The 7,402-nt window shown below is 41.9% G+C and overlaps 1 long non-coding RNA gene across 3 annotated transcripts in view; it reads left to right on the forward strand.

Annotated features, from left to right (window-relative positions):
• LOC131494923 (uncharacterized) overlaps positions 1 to 6,478 on the forward strand; it is a 74,135-nt gene extending 67,657 nt beyond the window's left edge. For 2 of the 3 annotated variants that reach the window (XR_009253647.1, XR_009253649.1), the window contains one exon: positions 5,638 to 6,478. This is a non-coding gene — a long non-coding RNA (uncharacterized LOC131494923). The remainder of the gene's footprint in view (positions 1 to 5,637) is intronic. The other variant, XR_009253648.1, reaches the window with a different exon arrangement.
• Positions 6,479 to 7,402: the final 924 nt, after the last annotated feature.

The following is a 7,402-nucleotide window of genomic DNA, read 5'->3' on the forward strand; positions in this document are numbered from 1 at the left end:
AAGGAGCTTTAGAGCTATGAAGCTAGAAATATATCCTGGCCCACCCCTGCCTTCTTAAAAGTACAGAAAAACTCCTATCACTTAAAAATGAGCGACAGAGGGGCGCCTGGGTGGCTCAGTCAGTTGAGCAGCTGACTCTTGATTTCAGCTCGGTCATGATCTCAGGGTTGTGGGATGGAGCCCTGTGTCAGACTCCATGCTGACAGCTTAAGGCTTTTTCCTCTCTCTCACTCTCTTTCTCCCCACCTCTGCTCCTCCCCCGCCCCCCCCTCCACCATGCACAATCTCTCTCTCTCTCTCTCTCTCTCTCTCTCAAAAAAAGAAAAAAAATGAGCAACAGGAAAGGATCATAGTCAATTTCTATACAATGTTATTATTACAAAGAAAGAAAAAGTGAGGGAGGAAGCAAGGGAAGGAAGAATATCCTTACAATCAATGAAAGAAAAACATGCCCAGAGAGCAAATAAAACTGTTACCTAATGTCTCAATATGAACTAAAAAAAAAATTAACATAATTGTAGAAAGTATTAAAGAGTAGCATAAATCAGAATTGGAAAAATGTGGAAATAAAGTGATTGGAGAAAAGGAATATTTGAAGAAGTTGTCGGAACTCAAAAACTACATTTATTTATTTAGTTACTTATTTGAACATTTTTTCAAAATAAAGAAAAATCATGCAAACTGGAATAAACACAATACAAAATGCCCTAAAAGAGCGTTATAAAATTGAAAGAACAAATATTTTTAAAACCAAAAATGTCATTTTTGAAGGCGAAAGGGAAGACCCAATATACACATAGGAGTCCCCAAAGAAATAAGTAATGGATGAGAACAAATAAATCTGTAATTTAAGCAAATTTTCCTGAATGAAAAAAGACTTGAGCCTAACCTGGATACTTGAGAATATTGGCCCACAGCTGTCAATACTGACATGTATCCCAGGAACACAGTCTTCAAAAGGAAAAAAAAAGAAAACCTTTGGGTATTCAGCAAAAATACCAAGTCAGTAAGAAAGTAAAGAAAATCAGTTGCCGTCTCACTTTTCAGGAGCAACACCATAGGCTAGAAGACAATGGCATGATATTTTAAAATATGCAAAAAGGAAAATTCAAGCCAAGAATTTTGTATTCCACTAAATGGACCTTCAAGTTTAAGAACCATGTACTGATGGCTTTGAATTCCAGGAATATGGTTTTGACAAATTCTCCCTGTCAATTTATTACATAATGAGCTTCAGACTACCAATATGGAAGGAGATACATTGACGTAATACTCGATAATGGTTGTGAGATAGAATAGTATTTCGTAATGCAGTCTGGTTATGTTACAATACAACCATCGAAGCTTGATGGAAGAATGGCCAGAGTATACGACAGTAGAGTAACTTCATTTCTAGGCATTAAGTAGTAAAAGGACACTACATCAAATCAGATGGTGTGGAGATGAAGAGAAGAGAAAATATGAGGAAACTGGCTAATTTCAATATTGCTCCTAGTGGGGAAAAAAAATAGGCAATAACCAAAAAAGAGAGCACTAAATGTTTTATATATAGTATAAAGACAACCTTGAGAACAAAAATATAAACCTTTCTGGAGAACATATTCACTTATACATTTAAAAGAAAAAAGAACACTTTCTTAAAGTTTATTATTTTGAGAGAGAGCGAGAGAGCAGGGAAGGGCAGAGAGAGAGAGAGAGAGAAAGAGAATCCCAAGCAGGCTCCCAGCTGTCAGCATGGAGCCCGACGTGGGGCTCGATCTCAACGACCATGAGATCATGTCCTGAGCCAAAATTAAGAGTCGGACATTTAACCGACTGAGCCACCCAGGCGCCCCAGGAAGAACATTTTAATGGTTTCCAAAGAATGAAGGATGAAATAGGGTAGAGGGATCATAAGTTAGTCCTTTTTTGAAGATATCTTGTTCTGTAGATTTGACTTTGGAAGCTTATAAATATTTTATACAATCTTAAAGCAAAATGAAAATTCTAAAAAGCAGTTTCTGGAGTTCCATTTCTGGGATGAAAACATACACACCTCCATGGACCCAACCCAAGCAAAGTTCATGAAAATTATTCTTCTAACTTTTAAGTCTCTGGGAATTTCCTAAGGGCATACAGCAAATGAATCACGATTTAGTCAAGAAAATCTCCTGAAACTTATAGGAAAAATGACAGTGTGCACTTGAGCTATAACCCACCCACTCCCAGCCCTCTGCCAGCTAAGTTTGACAGAAGCCCCACTCTGGGCGGATGAGGCCGAGAAGACAGGTCTCCCTTCCTCCTCGACTCCTAAAGAAGGATTGTAGTATCTCACCAGGAGAGGCAGTCTGCCAGCATTTCTCATCCCCACCAACTGTAAGATGAAAAAGCCAAATTCCTGCTGAGAACAGCTGAGAGGTCAGGGCTCCCTTCCCCCATCTGGTCCCTCCTCAGACAGACAGGCAGAGACTGACTCCCAGTCACAGCATGCCAGGAATGCTCCGGGGTTCTGACCACCTTCACCCCAGCTGACTTGTAGGGCAGGGCACTTCGGGTGGTGAGGTGGGGGGTGGAATTCACAACTGCAAAGGCCAACATAAAAACAAGAAAAAAAACCTTAAATCCGCAACCTATCTTTCACCTTCTGTCCCTAGAAAAAGAAGAAAAAACAGCACAAAGCAAGCAGAAGAAAGGAAATAAGGATTAGTAGTGAAATAAATAAAACAGTGTAAGAACAATAAGTCAGTGAAACCAAACGTTGGTTCTTTGAAAAGATCAAAAATATTGGTGAAACTTGACCTAGATTAAGAAAGAAGAGGGCGCCTGGGTGGCTCAGTCGGTTAAGCGTCCAACTTCGGCTCAGGTCATGATCTCATGATCCGTGAATTCGAGCCCCGCGTCGGGCTCTGTGCCGACAGCTCAGAGCCTGGAGCCTGTTTCAGATTCTGTGTCTCCCTCTCTCTGCCCCTCCCCTGTTCATGCTCTGTCTCTGTCTCAAAAATAAATAAACGTTAAAAAAAAATTAAGAAAGAAAGAAAGAAGAAAAGAGAAGATTCAAATTAATAAAAACATAAAAGAAAGGGGCACCTGAGTGGCCCAGTCGGTTAAGCAACTGACTCTTGATCTCGGCTCAGGTCATGATCTCACAGTTCGTGGGTTCAAGCCCCGCATCTCTGTGCTGATGGCATGAGCCTGCTTAGGATTCTGTCTCTCCTTCTCTCTGCCCCTCCTCTACTTGTGCTCTTCTTCCCTCTCAAAACAAATAAATAAACTTAAAAAAAAATTGTTTTTAAACATAAAAGAGGAAATATTGCTACCAATACATAAATAAAAATAATTGTAAAGGAATACTATGGGGGTGCCTGGGTGGCTGTTAAGTGTCCGTCTCTTGATTTCCACTCAGGTCACGATCTCATGGCTGGTGGGTCTGAGCCCCACATCAGACCCCAAGCTAACAGTGTGGAGCCTCAGTGGGATAATCTCTCTCTCTGCCCCTCCCCCACTCACACTCACACAATCTCTCTTTCTCAAAATAAATAAATAAGCTTTAAAAAAAAAAAAAAAAAAAGGTATACTATGGACAACTGCCTGCCAACAAATCAGACAACATACATGAAATGGACACATTGTAGGAGACCTACAGACTACCAAAAGACCCAAAAGAAATAGAAAATCTAATAGACCCATAATCAGTAAAGAGATTGAATTAGTAGTCAAAAACACTTCCCACAATAAAAAGCCTGGGACCAAATGGCTTCACTGATGAATTCTACCACATATTTGAAGAACTGGTACCAGTTCCAAAGCATTCCAAAGTCAAAGTGTTCCAAAGTACAAGTGTTTCCAAAAACATAGAAGAAGAAACAAAGAAACACTTCCTGACCCATGTTGCATATCATATATTGAATAAGAGACTTGTTTACGGAACACATAAAAAACTCTTAAAACTTAATAATAAAGAGGCAAGGCAATTTAAACATGGGCCCAGTTTTTGAAAACAAAAATTCCTGAAAGAAGATACATAAGTGGTCAATAAGCACATAAAAAGATGGTCAACATTACTAGCCATCAGGGAAATGCAAACCGAAACCAAAATTAGACCCCAGTTCACACCTACCGGAATAGCTATAACAAAAGATGGATGACAAATGTTGGCAGGGACGTGGAGAAACTGAAACCCTCCTATGTCGCTGGTGAAAATGTAAAAGATGTAGACACTCTGGAAAACAATCAGCTCCTCGAAATGTGAAACATGGGGTTGTCACGTGACCTGGCCATTCCACTCCTGGTTTATACTCAAGAGAAGTGAAGACACAATGTCTTCTCAAGAACTTGCCCACAGGCAAAATAGACGGTAATTACCCACCATAATTAACTGAAACGTACATGTTGAACTATAAAAGAAAATACAACTTGCAAGATCTGATAACTGGAAAAAATTGACAACACAAACTCACCACCAGAATACCAGAGTAACAGTGTCTTTCGTGGTTGTCGTTGTTGGTTTGTTTGTTTGTTTCCTGCCTCGGGCTTGGGTTTGGCTTTAGATCTATGAGGCACTATTTTCAGTACAGAAAACAGGTGCAGCTTTGCCGAAACAAACAAGAAAACAACTCTCAGCTTTGCGGTGTGTTCAGGGCAGCTGGTGAGTGACGTTCCAAGGCAGCTAAGGCAGAGCCAGAAATCACTTCCTGTTCGAAGTACAATCATCAGGGAGTCAAAATCAGAGCTGTAATGAAACTTCCTAGACTGTTGCTTCGTCGGGACATTCATATGTGCATCCACAGTGTGACCTGTTTGAAGTTAGAAGCAGAGCTTGAATGTCTGACTAGCCCATATGCAAAAGCAATTCGGAAGATTGCTGGAGAAGCACCTTCATGCACAGAAAGGCTGAGAGATGCGGAGCGGCTGAAATTGCAAGGGGAGAAGTCTGAGGCTCGGCTGGCCAAAGCCACCAGCCAGGTCCTAGGCAACGGTGGGACAGCCTGGGCGGCACCTCTGGCCTCCTGCCCTCCTGGGAGCCCCCCCCCCCCAACAGATGGCAGCAGCAGCAGCAGCAACAGATCACAGAACAAGGTGCCATCACCTGTTGTGAGACGTGCCTAAGGCTCAGCGGTACCCGTGCGTCGTCCCTTTCACTTTGGGCCAACCTCATTTCTCAACTCGGAATCTTCACAAGTCCCAGAAACATTGTGCTCAGACTAAAAACATTAGTTTTTAGCACTCAAGACTTCTCTGAAGGTTTCACAGGAGAAATGGAAAAGAAAGATCAACCCCACACTGCAAAAGAAACCACTCTAAAACTCTTCATTGAACAGGTGAATCTCCAAGGTTCTGTCCTCCCCACCAGGCCACTCCTGGCTTCCTTCCTCAACCTCCGCCACCCCCCCCCCCCCACTTTATTATGTAGAGAAAATCATTCTTGCCCCATTTCCATCTTCTCCCTTCAAACATAATCTTCACAGTGTTGAGCAAACAAAGGGTTTTCTGGAACCCAGGATCAGCCCTCCCTGTTCCCCATAAACTGTGGGATTATAAATTATCTTTTAATTTATTATTATTTAATTAATTAATTTTATTTCAATTCTTTAGTAATTTGATAAAAATAATTTTATTTATAATTTATTAATTTAGTTATTTTTTAATTTAATCCTCTAGGATAGGATTTGGAATTGAATCCCAGTATTATTTTCAAGGGACATTGTGTGAATACTGATGCATCTAAATCCCAGGTAACAATAAGTTACAGTTAATAGGTTTGTACTACATCAAATGCATACTTACTACAGGTACCTGCAGAGAATTCCTGACAAATGCCAACTATAAAAGAAATGTTAACGGCGCATTTAACAGATGGAATTTTAGAGACAATGTATTACTGACTAATACCCTGCTGATATGCTTTATTTCCTCAAATAACACGCAACAGTTTCCATCATTTAAATAATAATGACTCATGAGAATTCTTCCACTATTAGAGTCAGAAGATTGCAGGAAGCCCGAAAGAATACTGAATGACCACCGCGTTCCTTTACTTTTCAGGCAGCTTGTCACTTGATGGACTAGTATCAGTTGCTTTCCAGAACATCCCAAAGGTGAGACTCCTACAGTCATTGCTTTAGCTCTGTTGTCATTCGAGGAAATAGTCTGGTGCCCCTTCATAGAGAACGCCTGGCTTTCCTGAGTTCCCAGCAATGCGGACAACCCATGTTCAAATTCATAAGAGAAACTCCTCAGACTTTGAACACTCTAGACTCTGTGTCAGCAGTAACTGGGCAAGACCACATCACCAGAGGCTTAGGAGTCAAAGGAGCAAAAATGAAACCATAATCATTAAATACTAATGACAACTTAATTACTTTCTCAGAGAAACAGAACCATTTGAGACCATCGGAAAGCAGAAAGTGAGATAATAATTCAGCAAGAACTTTCATGCTGTTCGATGCTAAGAGTATCTCGTGGATGTGCCCAGCCTCTGCCCATTGTCCTCTAAAGTTAATATATGCCTTTCCAGGACCTCGGGGACTCATTTACAAATAATTACAAATAAACAGATTTCCTGGACTTCTGACACTTCTTATAGAACATGTGTATGACCCACGCATCAGATTGCTAGGATTTTAAGGACTCTTAACCACTTACGTAACACACTGGATAAGAAGTTGGCAAATTGATTTACAAAAGATGAAAGCTCGAGGTAGGACTGGCCACATATTGGGGAATGCTGTGGTCAGTGCATTTGGCCAACATCAGTCCTGCAACGCAGGGCCAGAAGTACATCCCTCTTAGCTCTTGGGAAAATGGAGTTGCCTGTGGCTTTGATTCATGGTTCCGATACAGCCCCAGAGCTGGGCCTATATCCTATAGTTAAAGCTTCAAAGGAAAACGCAAGTCTTCTATCAGGGAGAACTGATTGTGGAGCTCAAGCTCTTATTTGGAGAAAAATCTGTGCCTGTTCTGATATGGGTAGTCTGTCAGACTTCATGGACTAGTATCTGAGTCCCAGGGACAAGGGGCTGAAAGCAGAAAAGACCAAGGGTAGTGTGACCCCCAAGTCTCCATGGGGTCCTGGGGGCATTCTGGTGGGCCCATCCCGACAAGTGTAGAGCTAGGTGTGTGAGCTGGGGTGGGACTCAGGGCATCCAGGCAGGGGCACAGGGTGACTCCAAGGAAGTACCCAGGGAACCAAGCCCATAGCAGCGTGACTAAGGATGCCTCCTTCAGCTTCTCAGGTGGGGAGGTCTGGGTCTTAGATTCCCATAGGGGTGGCCGGTTTTAGGGACAAACCTAGGAAATAACTGTTCCCGCCACCAGGGCAGGTAAAGAAAACTCTCAGGCATGTGAGTCCAACTCCTCTTGAGAAGAACCACAACCGGGAAGGAGAGGTGGTGCTTGGTGCAGAGGCGGGAAAGACATCTTTATG

The sequence above is a fragment of the Neofelis nebulosa genome, chromosome 14 (genome assembly GCF_028018385.1).
Source record: "Neofelis nebulosa isolate mNeoNeb1 chromosome 14, mNeoNeb1.pri, whole genome shotgun sequence".
In the NCBI taxonomy this organism is placed as follows: domain Eukaryota; kingdom Metazoa; phylum Chordata; class Mammalia; order Carnivora; family Felidae; genus Neofelis; species Neofelis nebulosa.